At 55.0% G+C, this 18624-nt stretch overlaps 1 pseudogene; it reads right to left on the bottom strand.

The window, feature by feature from the left end:
• Positions 1-5254: 5254 nt before the first annotated feature.
• LOC119923321 lies at positions 5255-17730 on the bottom strand (annotated as a pseudogene).
• Between the last annotated feature and the right edge of the window lie 894 nt (positions 17731-18624).

Here is an 18624-nt window from a genome sequence, read left to right on the forward strand (position 1 = left end):
GGAGTACCAGTACCAGGAAGAGCTGGAGGGCCAGGAAAAGAACAAGAAGGAGGTCAAGACCAAGAGTAGGAGGAGGCGGAGGATCCACCTGAGGAGGAATGGCCAGGATCAGGCACAGGAGGAACTGGATCATGAGGAGGAAGAGGGTTAAGACCAACCTAAAGGCGAGAACCAAGACCAAGCAGAGGATAAGGGCCAGTGCCAGGTGGAGGAGTCAGATGGGGTAGGAGGGCCAGGACAAGGCAGAGGAAGATGGCCAAGACCAGGTGGGTGAGCAGGGTCTGGACCATGTGGAGGAGGAGTGCCAGGCCCTGGCGAAGGAGGCGAGTAAAGCTCAGACAGAGGAGGTGGGGAAAAGATCACTGGGCGGAGGAGAGCCAGGAGCATGTGGAGGAGGAGATCCAGGACCAGATAGATAGGGGTGGGCGAGGTCCAGGCAGAAGAAGAAGAAGAGAATCAGCAGAAGGAGGAGGGATAGGATATGGGGGAGAAGGAATGCCAGGATGAGGCAGAGGAAAAGGACGGGGAACGAAGGAGGCGGAGAGCCAAAACTAGGAGGAGGGGAAGGCGACCTAGAAGGAGGAGGAAGCCAAGAACTAGGTGGAGGTCCCAGGAGAGCCAGGATCTGGCCAAGGACGAAGGCCAGGACAAGGTGGAGCTGAAGGGCCAGTGTTTGGGTCAGGAAGGTTACTAGTACCTGGAAGAGTTGGAGGGCCAGGAAAAAAACAAGAAGGAGGCCAAGACCAAGAGAAGGAGGAGGTGCAGGATCTAGCAGTGGAGGAGAGCTGGGTCCAAGCAGAGGAGGAACTGGATCATAATGAGAAATAGGGATAAGACCAAGCTGGAGGCGAGAACCAAGACCAAGCAGAGGATGAGTGCCAGTGCCAGGTGGAGGAGCCAGATGGGGTAGGAGGGCCAGGACCTGGCAGAGGAGGATGATCAAGACCAGGTGTGTGAGGAGGGTCAGGACCATATGGAGGAGGAGTGCCAGGTCCAGGCGAAGGAGGGGAGTGAAGATCAGACAGAGGAGGTGGGAAAAAGATTATTGGGAGGAGGAGAGCCAGGAGCAGGTGGAGGAGGAGGCCCAGGACCAGACAGATGGGGGTGGACCAGGACCAGGCAGAAGAAGAAGAAGAGGATCAGCAGAAGGAAGAGGGATAGGATATGGGGGAGAAGGAAGGCCAGGATGAGGCATAGAAAGAGGACGTGGAACGAAGAAGGAGGAGGGCCAGAACTAGGAGGAGGAGGAGGAGGCGACCTAGATGGAGGAGGAAGGCAAGTACTAGGTGGAGGACTCAGGAGAGCCAGGATATGGCCGAGAACGAAGGACAGGAGAAGGCGGAGCTGAAGGGCCAGTGTTTGGTTCAGGAGGATTACTAGTACCTGGAAGGGTTGGAGGGCTAGGAAAAGAACAGGAAGGGGGCCAAGATCAAGAGAAGGATTAGGCGCAGGGTCTAACAGAGGGTCATCCTAGGGTCATCCTAGGGTCATCCTATGACCCAGATAGGGTCATCCTATCCCGTCTGGACTACTGCACCAGCCTTCTCTCTGATCTCCCATCCTCGTGTCTCTCTCCACTTCAATCCATACTTCATGCTGCTGCCCGGATTATCTTTGTCCAGAAACGCTCTGGGCATATTACTCCCCTCCTCAAAAACCTCCAATGGCTACCAATCAATCTGCGCATCAGGCAGAAACTCCTCACCCTGGGCTTCAAGGCTCTCCATCACCTCGCCCCCTCCTACCTCACCTCCCTTCTCTCCTTCTACAGCCCAGCCCGCACCCTCCGCTCCTCCACCGCTAATCTCCTCACTGTACCTCGTTCTCACCTGTCCCGCCATCGACCCCCGGCCCACGTCATCCCCCGGGCCTGGAATGCCCTCCCTCTGCCCATCCGCCAAGCTAGCTCTCTTCCTCCCTTCAAGGCCCTGCTGAGAGCTCACCTCCTCCAGGAGGCCTTCCCAGACTGAGCCCCTTCCTTCCTCTCCCCTTCGTCCCCCTCTCCATCCCCCCATCTTACCTCCTTCCCTTCCCCACAGCACCTGTATATATGTATATATGGTTGTACATATTTATTACTCTATTTATTTATTTATTTATTTATTTATTTATTTATTTTACTTGTACTTTTCTATCCTATTTATTTTATTTGTTGGTATGTTTGGTTCTGTTCTCTGTCTCCCCCTTTTAGACTGTGAGCCCACTGTTGGGTAGGGACTGTCTCTATGTGTTGCCAATCTGTACTTCCCAAGAGCTTAGTACAGTGCTCTGCCCATAGTAAGCGCTCAATAAATACGATTGATTGATTGATTGATTGATTGATTGATTGAGGAGGGCCAGATCCAGGCAGAAGAGGATCTGGATCATGAAGAGGAAGAGGGTTAAGACGAGCTGAAGGCGAAACCCAAGACAAAGCAGAGGATGAGGGCCAGTGTCAGGTGGAGGAGCCAGATGGGGTAGAAGGTTCAGGACGAGGCAGTGGAGGATGGCCAAGACCAGGTGGGTGAGGAGGGTCAGGACCATGTGGAGGAGGAGTGCCAGGCCCAGGCGTAGGAGGGGAGGGACGATCAGACAGAGGAGGTGGGAAAAAGGTCATTGGGAGGAGGAGAGCCAGGAACAGGTAGATGGAGGTAGGCCAGGACCAGGCAGAAGAAGAAGAAGAGTATCAGCAGAAGGAGGAGGGATAGGATATGGGGGAGAAGGAAGGCCAGGATGCGGCAGAGGAAGAGGACGTGGAACGAAGGAGGAGGAGGGCCAAAACTAGGAGGAGGAGGAGGCGATCTAGATGGACAGGACGAAGGCCAGGACAAGGCGGAGCTGAAGGGCCAGTGTTTGGTTCAGGAGGATTACTAGTACCAGGGAGAGTTGGAGGGCCAGGAAAAGAACAAGAAGGAGGCCAAGACCAGGAAAAGGAGGAGGTACGGGATCTAGCAGAGCAGGAGAGCCAGGACCAGGCAGGGGAGGAACTGGATCATGAAGAGGAAGAGGGTTAAGACCAGGCTGAAGGAGAGAAACAAGACAAAGCAGAGGAAGAGGGCCAGTGCCAGGTGGAGTTACCAGATGGGTTAAGAGGGCCAGGACCAGTCAGAGGGGCATGTCCAAGACCAGGTGGGTAAGGAGGGTAAGGACCATGTGGAGGAGCAGTGCCATGCCCAGGCGAAAGAGGGGAGTGGAGATCAGACAGAGGAGTTGGGAAAAAGATCACTCGGAGTAGGAGAGCCAGGAGAAGGTGGAGGAGGAAGCCCAGGTCCAGACGGATGGGAGTGGGCTAGTACAAGGCAGAAGAAGAAGAGGAAGACCAGAAGGAGGAGGAGGGCCAGGATCTGGAGGAGAAAGAAGGCTAGGATGACGCAGAGGACTATGATCTCCGTCGGTTCCGAGGGAGGAGGAGGGCAAAGACTAGGAGGAAGAGAAGGCGGCCTAGAAAGACGAGGAATGCAAGTACCGGGTGGAGGTCAAAGGTGAGCCAGGATTTGGCCGAGGACAAAGGTCAGGACTAGCTGGAGAAGGAGGGCCAGTGTTTGGTGGAGGAGGATTATCAGAAGCAGGAAGAGTTGGAAGGCCAGGAAAATATAGAGAAGGATGGCCAAGACCAAGAGAAAGAGGAGGCACAGTATCTAGCAGAGGAGGAGGGCCAGGACCAGGCCGAGGAGGTACTGGATCATGAGGAGGAAGTGGGTTAAGACCAGGCTGAATGCAAGAACCCAGACAAAGCAGAGGATAAGGGCCTCGGTCAGGTGGAGGAGCCAGATGGGGTAGGAGGGCCAGGAACAGGCAGTGGGGAATAGCCAAGTCCAGGTGGGTGAGGAGGGTTATTACCATGTGGTGGAGGACGAGGCCCAGGCGAAGAAGCAGAGAGTAAAGATGAGACAGAGGAGGTCGGGAAAAGATCACTGGGAGGAGGAGAGCCAGGAACAGGCGGAGGAGGAGGCCCAGGACCAGACGGAAGAGGGTGGGCCAGGACCAGGCAGAAGAAGAAGAGGATCAGCAGAAGTCGGAGGTCCACGATCTTGAGGAGGAGGAAGGCAAGGATGAGGCAGACGAAGAGAACCTGGATCCTAACCCTAACCCTAACCCTAACCCTAACCCTAACCCTAAACCCTAACCCTTACCCTAACCCTAACCCCTAACCCTAACCCTAAACCCTAAACCCTAACCCTAACCCTAACCTTAACCCTAACCCTAAGACTAACACTAACCCCTATCCCTAACCCCTAACCCTAACCCTAACCCTAACAACCCTAACCCTAACCCTTACCCTAAACCTAACCCTAACCCTAACTCTAACCCCTAACCCTAACCCAACCCTAAGCCTAACCCTAAGATAACCTACTATTAAATCTGTTTTTACCTATCAACCTACTTTTAATGCTAACAGCCTGCTTTTTAGTCTGTTTTTAGCTAACAGCCAATTGTTTAGTCTAAGTGTTAATGCTAACAGCCTGTTTTTGAATCTTTTTATCTTAACAGCCTGTTTTTAAAGCTAACAGCCTACTTTTAATGCTAACAGCCTATTTTAATTTTAAAACAGCTTACTTTTAAATGCTAACCGCCTGTTTTTAAAGCTAACAGTCTATTTTAATGCTGAGCCTACTTTTAAATCTGTTTTCACCTAACAGCCTGCTTTTAAAGCTAATAGCCTACTTTTAAAGCAAACAGCCTACTTTTAAAGCAAACAACCTACTATTATATCTGTTCTTATCTAACAAATTACTTTGAATGCTAACAGCCTAAATTTGAGCCTGGAATCCAGTTCTGACCTGTGGCCTTGGGACCTGAAGAACAGTGTCCAGAAGCCTGGGGGCTGAACAGTCCAGGGCCGACGGGTCACCCCTTCTCCGCCGCACGCATAGACTCTAGTGGCACTCCAATCTAAACCCCGCCCCAACTCCCTACCATTCCTCTGGCTGAAGGAAAGTCAGGCCCCACCCCTCGGGAAAGAAGTGGGAGTTTGACACCGGCTCGCTCCTGTCCCCACCGTCCCAGAGTCCTGGAGTTAGAGTCCACACCCAGGCTGGCCTCCATGCTCCCGGTGGCGGCCAAAGCAAAATTGGGGGATCTCGGAGAGGGCCGAATCCCGTGAGCCACCTTCCCTCACATGGCTATCTCGGGACGGGATTCTGTCAATTCGTCTGGGACCAGAACCCATGGCACGTCCCAAGGCAGCCCCCACTGCTCCAGACCCGGTGCTCCAGGACCGTCCTGATGCCACCTCGTACTCCTAGGTTTCTTTTCTCCCACGGGGTGGGGTCCCTCAGAAGAAGAACGGTTCATCGTTCTCTTTCTGTCTCCGTTCGTAGGTGTTCAGGAATCTGCGGATCATGGACGAGGAGTCGTTTTTCAGAGCTTCAATTTCTGAAAAGGGGTGGTAAAGAACACGTGTGATGCAAGGCAGTCCTCCACTAGAAGCTGTTCCCCTCCCCGACTTTGATCATGCCCCGGGGACATGGGAAGAGTCCTCCACTCCCCATCCAACTCCAATCTCCTGAGCCCATAACTTCCCCTTTCCTCGTTCTGTCCTTCTACGACCACCCACCCAGGGCTGCGGAGATGGGAAAGCCTGAAACACGAGACAGAGGAAAGAAGAAGACAGAGAAATCAACCCGTCAGTGGATGGTATTTCCAGAGCGCTTACCATGTGCAGAGCACTGCATTAAGCGCTAGGGAGACTATAGTCAACTAGAATGAGCAGACAGATCTCCCAGCCCATACGGAGCTAGCAGTCTAGGGGGAAATAGCTGCTAGAGGCTCAGAGGGCCAGCATTCAGAAAGGCGAGTGAAAGAGAAAAGCAAGACAGAGGAAGAAGCACAGAGCATGGCGAGAGACAGAAGAGGGAAAGAGAATGAGAGAGAGAGAGAGAGAGAGAGAGAGAGAGAGAGAGAGAGAGAGAGAGAGAGAGAGAGAGAGAGAGAGAGATTAGGGGACAGATGGAAAGGGTGCGTGTCTTTGTTAGGACTCACTCTGGAAAATGATTTTGTACGTCTTGTCGGAGAGCAGCGGGCTTGTGGGATAGAGAGTGATGGTGTGTACTGTGGGGAAAGGAAGCAAACCATTATTTTCCTCGTTTGTTTGCCCATCCATTCGTCCAATCACTTCCCGGAAGGACTGCTGGAAGGACTTGGCTTTCATATCCAGCCCCCGGAGTCAGGGAGGAGGAGCCAAGAGAAGCCTCCTCTGGGATCTGGCCAAGAAAAGGGGTAGGACCAGATGGTGTGGCATTACTTCGTTGGTTTTTGGTTTATATGTTTGCTTGCTTTCCCCAGTGCCCTCCACTCCCCACTCACCGAGGAACACAACGGCCGCAAATTTCACATCTGGTTGGATGCAGTTGGTATAGGCCAGAACTTGGGAGAAGAAAATGGGAAGGAAGTCCCCAAAGCTCTTCATCTGGGGAGGAGGAGAAGGAGAGTGAGAGACCCCAACCCATCCCAACCTCCTTGACGATGCGCCCCAACTCTCCAACTTCCACTTCCAGTACAGGACACGGGGCTCTCAACCTCCTCCTGGTCCCTTTTGCAAATCAACCCCTCTAGACGGTAAGGTCATTGCGGCCCTGGAACGTGTCCACCAACCATTCAACTGTGCTCTCCGAGGAGCTCGGTACAGTGCTGTTTACGGAATAATTACCCAAAATATCTCACCGATGTGCCCCGCAGGAGGGATCCGCCCCCACAGTTACCACCCCAGATCCAAGGACACCCCTTTCAGCCCCCACCCATCCCTGACGTACTCGCCAAGGCCGTCCAGATGCTACCATAGGCCGTGCTCTCCCTCTCGTCCCACCTCAACATCCATCCGACGACTCTGGAGTCCCTCCAGCCGATATTCTGGGCCAGCCAGAAGAATGTATATCTGGCTTTCTGGAAACAGAGAACCCGAAGGGTTGGTGTCAGGGGGCGGCAGAGCCCCGGACCAGGGGCCCAGAGAGGATGGGTACTGTGGAGGGTGGGGGAAACTCCCTTTGGCCACTGTCAGGTGCTCGTCCTTCAGGTGGAAGAGGATGGGGAGGAGGCAGCAGATCGGCTTATGATGGACACGGGGTTTTGGAACCGTCAGACAGCTGCTGGCCATGGCTGCCAGCAGCTCCAGGGTTGCCACCCGCACTTGGGGTCTCTCCTGAGGAGAAATCCCCGGTGGAGTGTGTGGGAGGGGCAGGAGATGAGGGGAGGGCTGCGGGCACCGGAGCGGGGGTTGGGGACCCCAGGGCAGGGACAACGTTGGGACTGAGGTCTTCGGGGGGAGAGTAAGGAGCGAGGACATCGCCGGCATTGGGGGGGAGACGCAGTGCCGGGCGGGGGGCGGGGTGAGCCGTGGCTCGCCGCGGGTCTGACGAGCTGCGGAAGGGCAGCTAATGCCCCGAGCCCTGTGGGAGCTGTGGAAGCGGCCGCCTCTGGGCTCTGGCACAGCTGGGGTCGGGGCGGGAGTTCCCGGGCTCCGGCTCTGCGGCGGCTGCTCCCCTGTCCCCTCGAAACCCTCAGACATACGTCGTCAAGGAACGGGTTCAGCATGAGGACGATATCCTTATGGAGGTGGCCGAGCCCCCCACTGCCCAGGCTGCGGGCGGTGAGAGTCGCCGCGTCCATGGCCGCTAGGAGCCCCTCCTGGTCCTTCTGGGTGATGCCCTCCAGGAGGAAGGGGAGCTGAGCAAGGAGCACTGGGTCCTGAGGAGACGAGGGCAAAGAGGGCGACGGTGAGGCGGTCCGCACCGAGACGGCTCCCCTCGTCCCTTGATCCCGGCTCCCCCCCGGACTGCCCACCCCGGGGCCGCCCCCGACCGCTCCCGGGAGTCCTTTGTCGCCCCGCTTCCCCTGCCCGATCTGGGCCCTCCCCGGGGGCGGGGTGCTCTCAAAGACTGTCCGGGTCCCGGGCTGGTGTTCCCCCCGGCCCTACACCCTATGGGGTGGCCCTAGGGCTGGGCCCCTGACCTTGCCGTGGTTGAGGGGCAGGCTGGTGAGGGCCTGCAGGCTGATGGCTCGCACCACGGGGTCGGGGTCCTTTAGGCCGTCCCGGAAGATGAACTGCACGACCTCGGGATCCAGGGCAGTCTCCATGCAGGGCGTCCAGATCAACTGTCACAGAAAACCGTGTCTGCGAGTGGACCACGTAGGCGAAGGGGGCAGGAGTCTGATGCTCGGGAAGGCGGAGCCGGGACCCGCAGAGAGGGGGCAACGAGTGCCAAGCTGTTTGGGACGGGGGCGGGGACCAGTACCTTCCCGCTCCTCTCCAACCTCTGCCCACCATCTCACCAGGGGTTCGGGGTCCGGGGGTCCCTGGCTGAAGGTGACAGTGCCCACCGCGGATCCGAGCCGTCTCTCCGGGGCCCTGGACCCCTGTTCCTACCTCGGCCAGCAGCCGCATGGCCACACTCCGGCCCTGCGGGTCTTTCTCCTGCAAAGAGCTGGCCACCATTTGCAGGAGTTCGGCCACCATCGGGCAACTTCTCTGAACCAGGGTCCTGGGGGAAAGAGCCCCGCAGGGCTGAACTCAGAGAGGAGTCCGGGAAGCCCCGGGGCAAGGGAATAGGAGCTCGGGGAGGGCCAAGGGTAGGGCAGTTAACTGCGGAGGCTACTCCACACTCGCTCGTCCAGACCAATTTCTTGGGGGATCCTGCCCACCCCGTCTATCTCTCTCTCTCTCATACACACACACACACACACACACACACACACACACACACACACACACACACACACACACACACACACACACCCCTGGCCAGAAGGGCCACGGCCTCCTGGAAGGTGTTGAGGGATGAGAAGAGGTGCCAACCATCTTGCAACTCCATGGCTATGAAGCTCTGCCAACATCCTCTGGTGGACAGAAGCCCCCTCAGGGCCTCCAGGGTCGTCCTGAAAGCAACGAGGGTTTGGGGGTTCAGGGCGGGGTGGGTGGTGCGAGAGGACTAGAGGGTGTCCGTCAGTCCTGCCGATTCTGGGCATGTCCCCAAAAAGTCTGTCCTGTCACAGGTAAGCCCTACGCCCAGAGGTAGGACACACGAGACCTGACCTCCAAATCCTGCCATGTTTGGTCCCCAGCCCAGCAGGGACAATCTGGACCAGGAGCTCCCTGGAATTTCTGCCATCTCCGGCCTCCCAGACCCACGGCCCATCGGCTCCCCGGCCCCTTGGAGCCCCCGGCCCCAATTCAGAGTCCTCGAGGGATCTGTCCGGTGATCGGGGGATGAGCCATCCGCACTTGGAGTATCTCCTTCACGGGTCCCTCTTCCCCAGCTCCACATCCCTCCGGTCGCTCACCTCCAGGGACTGAGGGCAGAGGGGACGGTGGGCTCCACGGCCAAGAGCACTCGTTCCCCCACCAGGCCCAGCTCCAGCACATAGTGGATCTGGATGATGAAGGCCAGGAAGAGCTGGGGGAGGAGTCGAGCCACAGCCTCCGAGTACTCCACAGCAAAGAGAAGCTCATATAGAGTGATCACAGCCTGGTGGGGTGGCACATGGGCTCATCCAGAAATTCCCCCCAACCCGACCTGCCCCCTGGCCTCTGTCCACGCCTCCCTTTGACCCCACACCCGGGGCCCACTCTGAGCCGAAACCCCGGGCAGGGATAGGCAGCACCCAGCTCGGTGGCCCCTCTCGGGGCTTGGCCCCCTGTGCCCTCGAGGACAGCCCCCGCCTCCCACCCCTGGCGCCCTGGGCAACCTCCCCAGGCAGCAGGGGATGGGTCGGAGGGAGTGGGAAGAGGTGGGGCAGGGGTGGGGCTCAGTGCTAAGGGCTGCGGGCTCCAGCCAGGCCTGTCCTTCGATCCGTTCTTCTGGGTCTCACCTCGATGGAGCCTCGGGTGTGCCTCTCCCACTCGGTCCCGTTGCTCTCCTCAGGTAGAGGTCATACCAACACTCTACGGAGCAGTTCCCGCATCATGCAGGAGGCGATGGAAGCATCCGCCCCGACAGATTTCCAAACCTCAAGGACCTGCCTGTAGAGCCACAATCCGGACTCAACTTTTCCCACCTCTCCCCCGGCACCGGCCGAGGGTCCCGCTCCAGAGGGGACCAAGGCATTGCGAGGACCCTGGATTGCAGCCTTGGGGGCCTGGGAATCTCCCCACCACTCACCTGCCTGCACCTCCCACCCAGGACCGGCCCCTCAGGAGGAGACCAAGGAGAGCCGAGGCCCCCAAGCTCCATACAACTGCCGAAGTTCGCCCTAGGCCCCCACCCCAGAGGTATCCGTTGTCTTTCATCCCGGGTCTGTCCCAGCTGGGGCCTTTCCGTCCCGAGGCGCTGGGGGGCGATGGTGGCCGTACCTGTTCAGAGGTATTGAGTACTCGAGGAAGACCTGCACTGTCTCCCGAGTGTGGTGACAGGCCAGCAGGGCCAGGGCTTCCTTGAAGAGGGTCTTCCCAGCCTGGGGGTCGGAGGAGATGTGGTGCTCCAACATGCTCCTTGCCAAGTAGGCCGCCTGTAGGTCAGTGGGGAGGCAGACGGTCAAAGTCGAACTCGACAACCCCGCCAGACATCCCTTCCCGTCGTGTCCCCCACTCCCACCGACCCCCCTCCGCCCCCACCCCACGAACCCTGCCCGGCCCGGCCGTCTGGGCCTCAAGCAGCAAAGCGGTGAAGGCCCCACCGCCTCCCAGGCCCAGGCCTGCTAGTATGGCTCCGGTCCACAGAGCAGGGGACCGGAAGTGCTGGCGAACTGAGTGGGGAGAAGCCGCAGAAGGGAGAGAGAGAGACTCCCACTCCTCAAGAACGTCCAGTGGTTGCCCGTCCACTTCCACAGCAGGCAGAAACTCCTCACCAGTGGGTAAGCACACCGCCACCTTGCCCCCTATTTCCTGCTGATTTTCGATGCGCACTTTGCACTTCTAATGCCAACTTCCTCACTGTACTTACTCTATTCAAGGTACTCACTCTACCTCCATCTCATCCAGACTTCTGCCAACCTATCGCCCATGACACACCTCTGGCCTGGAACGCCCTCTCTCCTCAGATCCGACAGGCAATGACTTACTGAAGGCACATCTCCTCCACGAAGTCTTCCCTGACTAAGCCCCCGCCCTCTGCTCTTCTCCCACTCGCTTCTGCGTCACCATGACCTGCTCTCTTTATTCATTCCCCCAGTCAGCCGGTCAGCCAGCCAGCCCCACTGCACTCACGTCCATATCTCTCATTTTTTGCTTTCTCTTACTATCTGTCTCCCCCCTCTAGACTGACAGCACATGATGGACAGGGAATGGCTTCATATGCTGTTATATCGGACTCTCCCATTCGTTTAGTACAGTGCTCTGAACACCGGAAGTGCTTAAAATATGATTGACTGACTGATTTTTCCTGTTCTTGGTTGTTTAGTATTCTTCACTGCCCTTATAAAACTCCCATTTTTAAAAATTTGATAGACTCATAAATAGATATTCCAAAGAGTCCTGTCCTGTGGAACGATTTTGAGTATTGCCCCACTGCGCTACTGCTCGTTCAGTTGGGTGTAACCGAAAATAAAGCAGGATTGGGTATTCGGAAAACTACTTTATGTGCACACCGCCACGATTCCCAGGGCCACATTTCACCTGCAACGGTACCCTAAGAAGTTGTGTTGTGCAACAGGGACATCATTGAATAGTACAGACATACGGGAAGATAGAAAATTAGGAAAATGTAGGTCTCAGAATGCCTAATCCTTTGGTTTACAGATCTGGAAAAATTGCCATTGCAGATAAAACGTGCCAGTTTTGTGGAGATGACAGATGGGGAGAAATGATATGTTCACTTTAGTTACTGATTTCTATTCATTCATTCCTTCACTCAGTCCTTCAATCGCAGACATTGAGCGCTTACAGTGTGTCCGGCATTGTACTAAGCGCTTGGGAGAGTAAACTAGAACAACCAACAAACACATTCCTGTCCACGACGTGCTTACAGTCTTGAGGGGGCGACAGGCATTAATATAAATCAGTAAATGATAAATAGATAAAAATTCAATAAATTACAGTTCTAAGCAGATTCATACCGATGTGTCGGGGGGGATCAGAGTGAAGATGAATGAAGGAGCAAGTGAGAGCGGCACAGAAGGGAGTGGGAGAAGAGGAGAGGAGGGCCTAGTCAGGGTAGGCTTTTTGGAGGAGAAGTGCCTTCACTAAGGTTTCGAAGTGGGGGACAGAAAGTATCTGAAGCAGAGAAGAAGCGTGGCTCAGTGGGAAAAGCCCGGGCTTGGGAGTCAGAGGTCGGGGATTCTACTCCCGGCACCACCACTTGACAGCTGTGTTACCTTGGGCAAATTACTTAACTTCTCTGTGCCTCGGTTACCTCATCTGTAAAATGGGAATTAAGACTGTGAGCCCCAAGTGGGACAACCTGATAACCTTGTATCTATTCCAGGGCATCATCCCCGTCAGTTCTTTCGTACATTCAACTCCCTTCTCAGGCCACCGGTTCCTCCCCCTCCTCCTTCCCTCACCCCCAACGATCTGGCCTCCTACTTCATTGATAAAATAAAATCCATCAGGTCCGACCTCCCCAAAGTCACTCCCCCACCTTCTCCAGCCCCCCGGCTCACAACACTCTCTGCTACTCTCCCATTCTTCCCAGCAGTATCCTCAGAGGAACTCTCCTCCCTCCTCTCAAGTGCTACTCCGGCCACCTGTGCTTCTGACCCCATTCCCTCTCATCTCATGAAATCTCTCGCTCCGTCCCTTCTCCCCTCCTTAGCTTCCATCTTCAACCGCTCACTCTCCACTGGTTCCTTCCCCTCTGCCTTCAAACATGCTCATGTCTCTCCCATCCTAAAAAAATCCTCTCTTGACCCCACCTCACCTTCTAGTTATCGCCCCATCTCCCTCCTACCGTTCCTTTCCAAACTCCTTGAACGAGGTGTCTACACGCGCTTCCTCGAATTCTTCAACACCAACTCTCTCCTCGACCCCCTCCAGTCTGGCTTCCGTCCCCTACGTTCCACAGAAACTGCCCCCTCAAAGGTCACCAATGACCTCCTGCTTGCCAAATCCAACAGCTCATACTCTATCCTAATCCTCCTCGACCTCTCAGCTGCCTTCGACACTGTGGACCACCCCCTTCTCCTCAACACGCTATCCGACCTTGGCTTCACAGACCCCGTCCTCTCCTCTTATCTCTCGGGTCGTTCATTCTCAGTCTCTTTTGCAGGCTCCTCCTCCTCCTCCCATCCCCTTACTGTGGGGGTTCCCCGAGGTTCAGTTCTCGGTCCCCTTCTGTTCTCGATCTACATTCACTCCCTTGGTGACCTCATTTGCTCCCACGGCTTCAACTACCATCTCTACGCTGATGACACCTAAATCTACATCTCTGCCCCTGCTCTCTCCCCCTCTCTCCAGGCTCGCATCTCCTCCTGCCTTCAGGATATCTCCATCTGGATGTCTGCCCGCCACCTAAAACTCCAAGACTGAACTCCTTGTCTTTCCTCCCAAACCCTGCCTTCTCCCTTACCTTCCCATCACTGTGGACGGCACTACCATCCTTCCCGTCTCACAAGCCCGAAACCTTGGTGTCATCCTCGACCCCGTTCTCTCATTCACCCCTCACGTCCAAGCCGTCACCAAAACCTGCCGATATCAGCTCCGCAACATTGCCAAGATCCGCCCTTTCCTCTCCATCCAAACCGCTACCCTGCTCGTTCAAGCTGTCATCCTATCCCGTCTGGACTACTGTATCAGCCTCCTCTCTGATCTCCCATCCTCGTGTATCTCCCCACTTCAATCCATACTTCATGCCGCTGCCCGGATTGCCTTTGTCCAGAAACGCTCTGGGCATGTTACTCCCCTCCTCAAAAATCTCCAGTGGCTACCAATCAATCTGTGCATCAGGCAGAGACTCCTCACCCTCGGCTTCAAGGCTCTCTATCACCTCGCCCCCTCCTACCTCACCTCCCTTCTCTCCTTCTACAGCCCAGCCCGCACCCTCCGCTCCTCTGCCGCTAATACTCTCACCGTGCCTCGTTCTCGCCTGTCCCGCCGTCGACCCCCGGCCCACGTCATCCCCCTGGCCTGGAATGCCCTCTCTCCCAACATCCGCCAAGCTAGCTCTCTTCCTCCCTTCAAGGCCCTACTGAGAGCTCCCCTCCTCCAGGAGGCCTTCCCAGACAGAGCCCCCTCCTCGTTCTCTCCCCCTCGTCCTCCTCTCCATTCCCCCGTCTTATCTCCTTCCCTTCCCCACAGCACCTCTATATATGTATATATGGTTGTACATATTTATTACTCTATTCATTTATTTATTTATTTTCCTTGTACATATCTATTCTATTTATTTTATTTTTTTAATATGTTTGGTTTTGTTCTCTGTCTCCCCCTTCTAGACTGTGAGCACACTGTTGGGTAGGGACTGTCTCTATATGTTGCCAACTTGTCCTTCCCAAGCGCTTAGTACAGTGCTCTGCACACAGTAAGCGCTCAATAAATACGATTGATTGATTGATTGATTGATTGATTGGAACATTGTAAGCGCTGAAGGAATACCATTACAATTACTATTGTTGTCTGTCTGATATGAAAGAGGGCGTGCATTCTGGGCCAGAGGGAGGATGTGGGCGAGAGGTCGACGGCAAGATAGAAAGGATCACGGGAAAGTGAGAAGATTAGCGTTAGAGGAACGAAGCATGCTGCCTGGGTTGAAGTAGGAGAGAAGCAAGGTGAGGTAGGAGGGGACAAAGCGATGAAGTGCTTTAAAGGCCAGGGTGAGGAGTGTTTGTTTGAAACAAAGCTGGATAATAATACAATAATAATGATGATGGAATTCGTTAGGTGCTTACTATGTGCAAAGCACTGTTCTAAGTGCTGGGGGGATACAGGGTGATCACGTTGTCCCACGTGGGGCTCACAGTCTTAATCCCCATTTTACAGATGAGGTAACTGAGGCTCAGAGAAGTTAAGTGACTTGCCCAAGGTCACACAGCAGAAATGTGGGGGAGCCGGGATTAGAACCCATGACCTCCAACTCCCAGGCCCGTGCTCTTTCCACTGATAAGCCCCCAGCTGGAATTTCTTGGGGAGTGGGGAAACAGGGTCTGAACGTTTTTGCAGGAAAATGTTTCAGGAAGCAGAATGGAGTGTGGAGTGGAGTGTGGAGAGAGAGGAGGCAGGGAGGTCAGCAAGGAGGCTGTTACACTAATCAAGGAGGGATAGAATAAATGTTTGCATCAGTATGATAGCCGATTGGATGGAGTGGAAGGGGGGATGGGGGCGATATTGTGAAGGTAGAATTGAGGGAATTGATTGCTGGCCGGACTGTGTGGGTGGAAGGGGATAGTGGAGTCGATGCTCATGCCAAGGTTATGGGCTTCCTGTGCCCATCTTCCAGGAATTTTTGTGATATTTAGCATTCCATTTTCTGTTGAGTTTCTTTTTGTGAGGATGGGACCCTGTATATATGGGTACACGGTGGGTCTCCAATTTAGACGTGGCAAATGAGAGAATGCCCTCCTGTCTGGGAAATCCTCAGCCTAACGGTTGAGCAGCCAAAAAGGCACAATGGGCTCAGGAAAGGATTTGGATAAGGCAAAGGTCCAGGAGCTTTCCTGTGTGATACAATTACCTTCTAGAGCCCCACCTTTAGGGAAACGGGGAAGTAGCCGGAGTAGTATTTCCCTGTGGGAGCAGGGGGATGTGACTACCGCCTAATTGTGACTTGAGGAGAGTGAGGGAGGTCTCAGGTGACAGACAGCCCCAAGACCAGGAAACCATAGAGCATCCCCAAATCATTTATTGGTCATCATGTCCGTCTCCCGCTTCTAGACTGTAAGCTTGTTGGGGACAGAAATTTGTCCACAGACTCTACGGTGTGGTACTCTCCCAAGATCTTAGTCCAGTGATCACTCAATGGATACCATCGATCGATGGCGCTGGCTTACATCAGAGGGACTGGCTACAATCAGGGTTTATTGTATTGGTTAAGCACTTGGCATGTGGCAGTCACTGCACTTAACGCTGCTGTAGGTGCACGATTATTGGGATGGATACAGTAGCTGTACCACATAGGGCTCAGTGTCTTGATCCCCATTTTTAACATGAGGGAGCTGAGGCCCAGAGATGTGGAGTGACTTGCTAAGATCACAAAGCAGTCAGGTAGCAGAGCCAGGATTGGAATACAGGCCCTTCTGTCTCCCAGGCCTAGGGTCTAGGAGACACTGGGCAACTCTGCCTCTTTCTGTGACTTGTTTCACACCACTGTGCCTTGTGTCTCTCAGTTGGTCTACAATCCCGAGCACCCCACCCCAACACGCCACTTACTGCTTGACATCAAAGGTCAATCCCACTCCCCGCCCCTCCCTCCTCAGACCCCTCCCTCCCCCCACCCCCGGGTTCCTACCTGATTTTCTAAGGCTGTGTTCACCTGAAGCAGGATGGAGAGTATCCGCATTGCCTGCCCCATCCTGGTCAGGTTGGGGCTCCTCAAACAATTCAGGACTTGGAGGGAGAGATTAATCAGCTGGGGCGAGGTTAGGTTCCTGATCCAGGACTGGTGGGAGGAGAAGCGGGGATCAAGGAGCGATCGCACATTCTGACCACTTAATAGGAAGAACAATGATAGCAATAATAATAGTAGTACTTGTGACATTTGTTAAGAGTTTACAGTGGGCCAGGCACTATATAAATCCCTGGGGTGGGTCCAAGCAAATCGGGTTAGACATAGTCCTCGTAGCACCTGGGGCACACTTTGTCAATCCCCATTTTCCAGTTGAGGGAACTGAGGTCCCGAGAAGTGAAATGACTTACCCAAGGTTCCATAGCAGACAGATAGAGCAGGGATTAGAACTCGTAGCCTTCTGACTCCCAGGCCCCCTGGCCTATCCCCTCCCCACTCCCGCCTCACATAGCAGGGAGACCCTCCCCTCCCCGCCCTTTCCCCAGCCTCACACCCCCGGCCCCGGAGAGGCCCAGGCCTAGAGGAATGACCAGGCCCGGGGAGTGTTGGCTCTTACCACCAGATCGCCGTGGGACTGGGATCCGTAGAGCTCACTGAGCACGAGATCAAAACACTGTTCTGGGAAGGAGGGAGAAACCCCGCGGTGAGAACTCGCTCAGTGATGACGATGATGGTATTTGTTAAGCGCTGACTATGTGCCAAGCATTGTACTTGGATCTCTTTGCCCCCTGCCCCCAATTCCCTCCCCCAGACACCCCGCCAGCTCCAGAAAATTCTGAGGACGGGGCTACACCCGGCCCCTCGCAACCCCCCTACCAAGCCCCCCCCCCTCAAAACCAGGCCTCTGCACCCCACCCTCCATCTCCTCTTTCTGTTAACTTTGGTTACGGTACTTGCTATGCGCTTAATCTGTGCCAGACACTCTATTAAGCGATAAGGTAAACAGAAGGTAATTGTGTTGAACACAGTCCATGTCTCACATACGGACTCACAATCGATCCCCATTTTCTTGATGAGGTAACTGAGGCATGGGGAAGTGACCTGACCTGCCCAAGGTCACCCAGCAGACAGGGGCAGAGCAGGGATCAGAACCCAGGTCCTTCTGTCTCCCAGGCCCACACTCTGTCCACTACCGTGTCCCAGGCTCCTCACCGTTGCTCATCACTTCCTCCTTGAACTCTGTGTCCTCGGGGGCTGGAGCGACCCGGGAGGTGCTCATCACTTCCTCCTTGAACTCTGTGTCCTCGGGGGCTGGAGCGACCCGGGAGGTGCTCATCACTTCCTCCTTGAACTTTGTGTCCTCGGGGGCTGGATCGACCCGGGAGGGGCGGGCGAAAAGCCGCCTGAAATGAGCCTTTAGGGCCCATTCCAGGAAGCGCCGCATCCTGGAGGTCTCACTCGCAGAAAAAATTCTCCTGGAGCCGTAGGAAGAGTTGAAAGAGAAGGAGACGTAAAAGGGGGTTGAAAGAGGCTCCTGGAATGGGACACCTACCTCTCCCAGTCCCCGGCCTCAGCCTCACCTCGAAGGTTAAGAAAGAGGGGGGGGAGAGGCACCTCCAGCACCTCCCATAATAATAATAATAATAATAATAATAACAATAATAATTGGCATTTGTTAAGCGTTTACTATGTGCAAAGCACTGTTCTAAGCGCTGGGGAGGATACAGGGTGATCAGGTTGTCCCATGTGGGGCTCACAGTCTCAATCCCCATTTTACAGATGAGGTAACTGAGGCCCAGAGAAGTTAAGTGACTTGCCCAAGATCATACAGCAGACACCTCACCTTCTAGTTATCGTCCCATATCTCTCCTACCATTCCTTTCCAAACTCCTTGAACGAGTTGTCTACACGCGCTGCCTAGAATTCCTCAACAACAACTCTCTCCTCGACCCCCTCCAGTCTGGCTTCCGTCCCCTTCATTCCACGGAAACTGCGCTCTCAAAGGTCACCAATGACCTCCTGCTTGCCAAATCCAACGGCTCATACTCTGTCCTAATCCTCCTCGACCTTTCAGCTGTCTTTGACACTGTGGACCACCCCCTTCTCCTCAACACGCTATCTGACCTTGGCTTAACAGACTCCGTCCTCTCCTGGTTCTCCTCTTATCTCTCCGGCCGTTCTTTCTCAGTCTCTTTTGCAGGCTCCTCCTCCCCCTCCCATCCTCTTACTGTGGGGGTTCCCCAAGGTTCAGTGCTTGGTCCCCTTCTGTTCTCAATCTACACTCAATCTACAATGGAGATGCGGCGTGGCTCAGTGGAAAGAGCCCGGGCTTTGGAGT

The sequence above is a fragment of the Tachyglossus aculeatus genome, unplaced genomic scaffold, assembly GCF_015852505.1.
Source record: "Tachyglossus aculeatus isolate mTacAcu1 unplaced genomic scaffold, mTacAcu1.pri scaffold_174_arrow_ctg1, whole genome shotgun sequence".
NCBI lineage: Eukaryota > Metazoa > Chordata > Mammalia > Monotremata > Tachyglossidae > Tachyglossus > Tachyglossus aculeatus.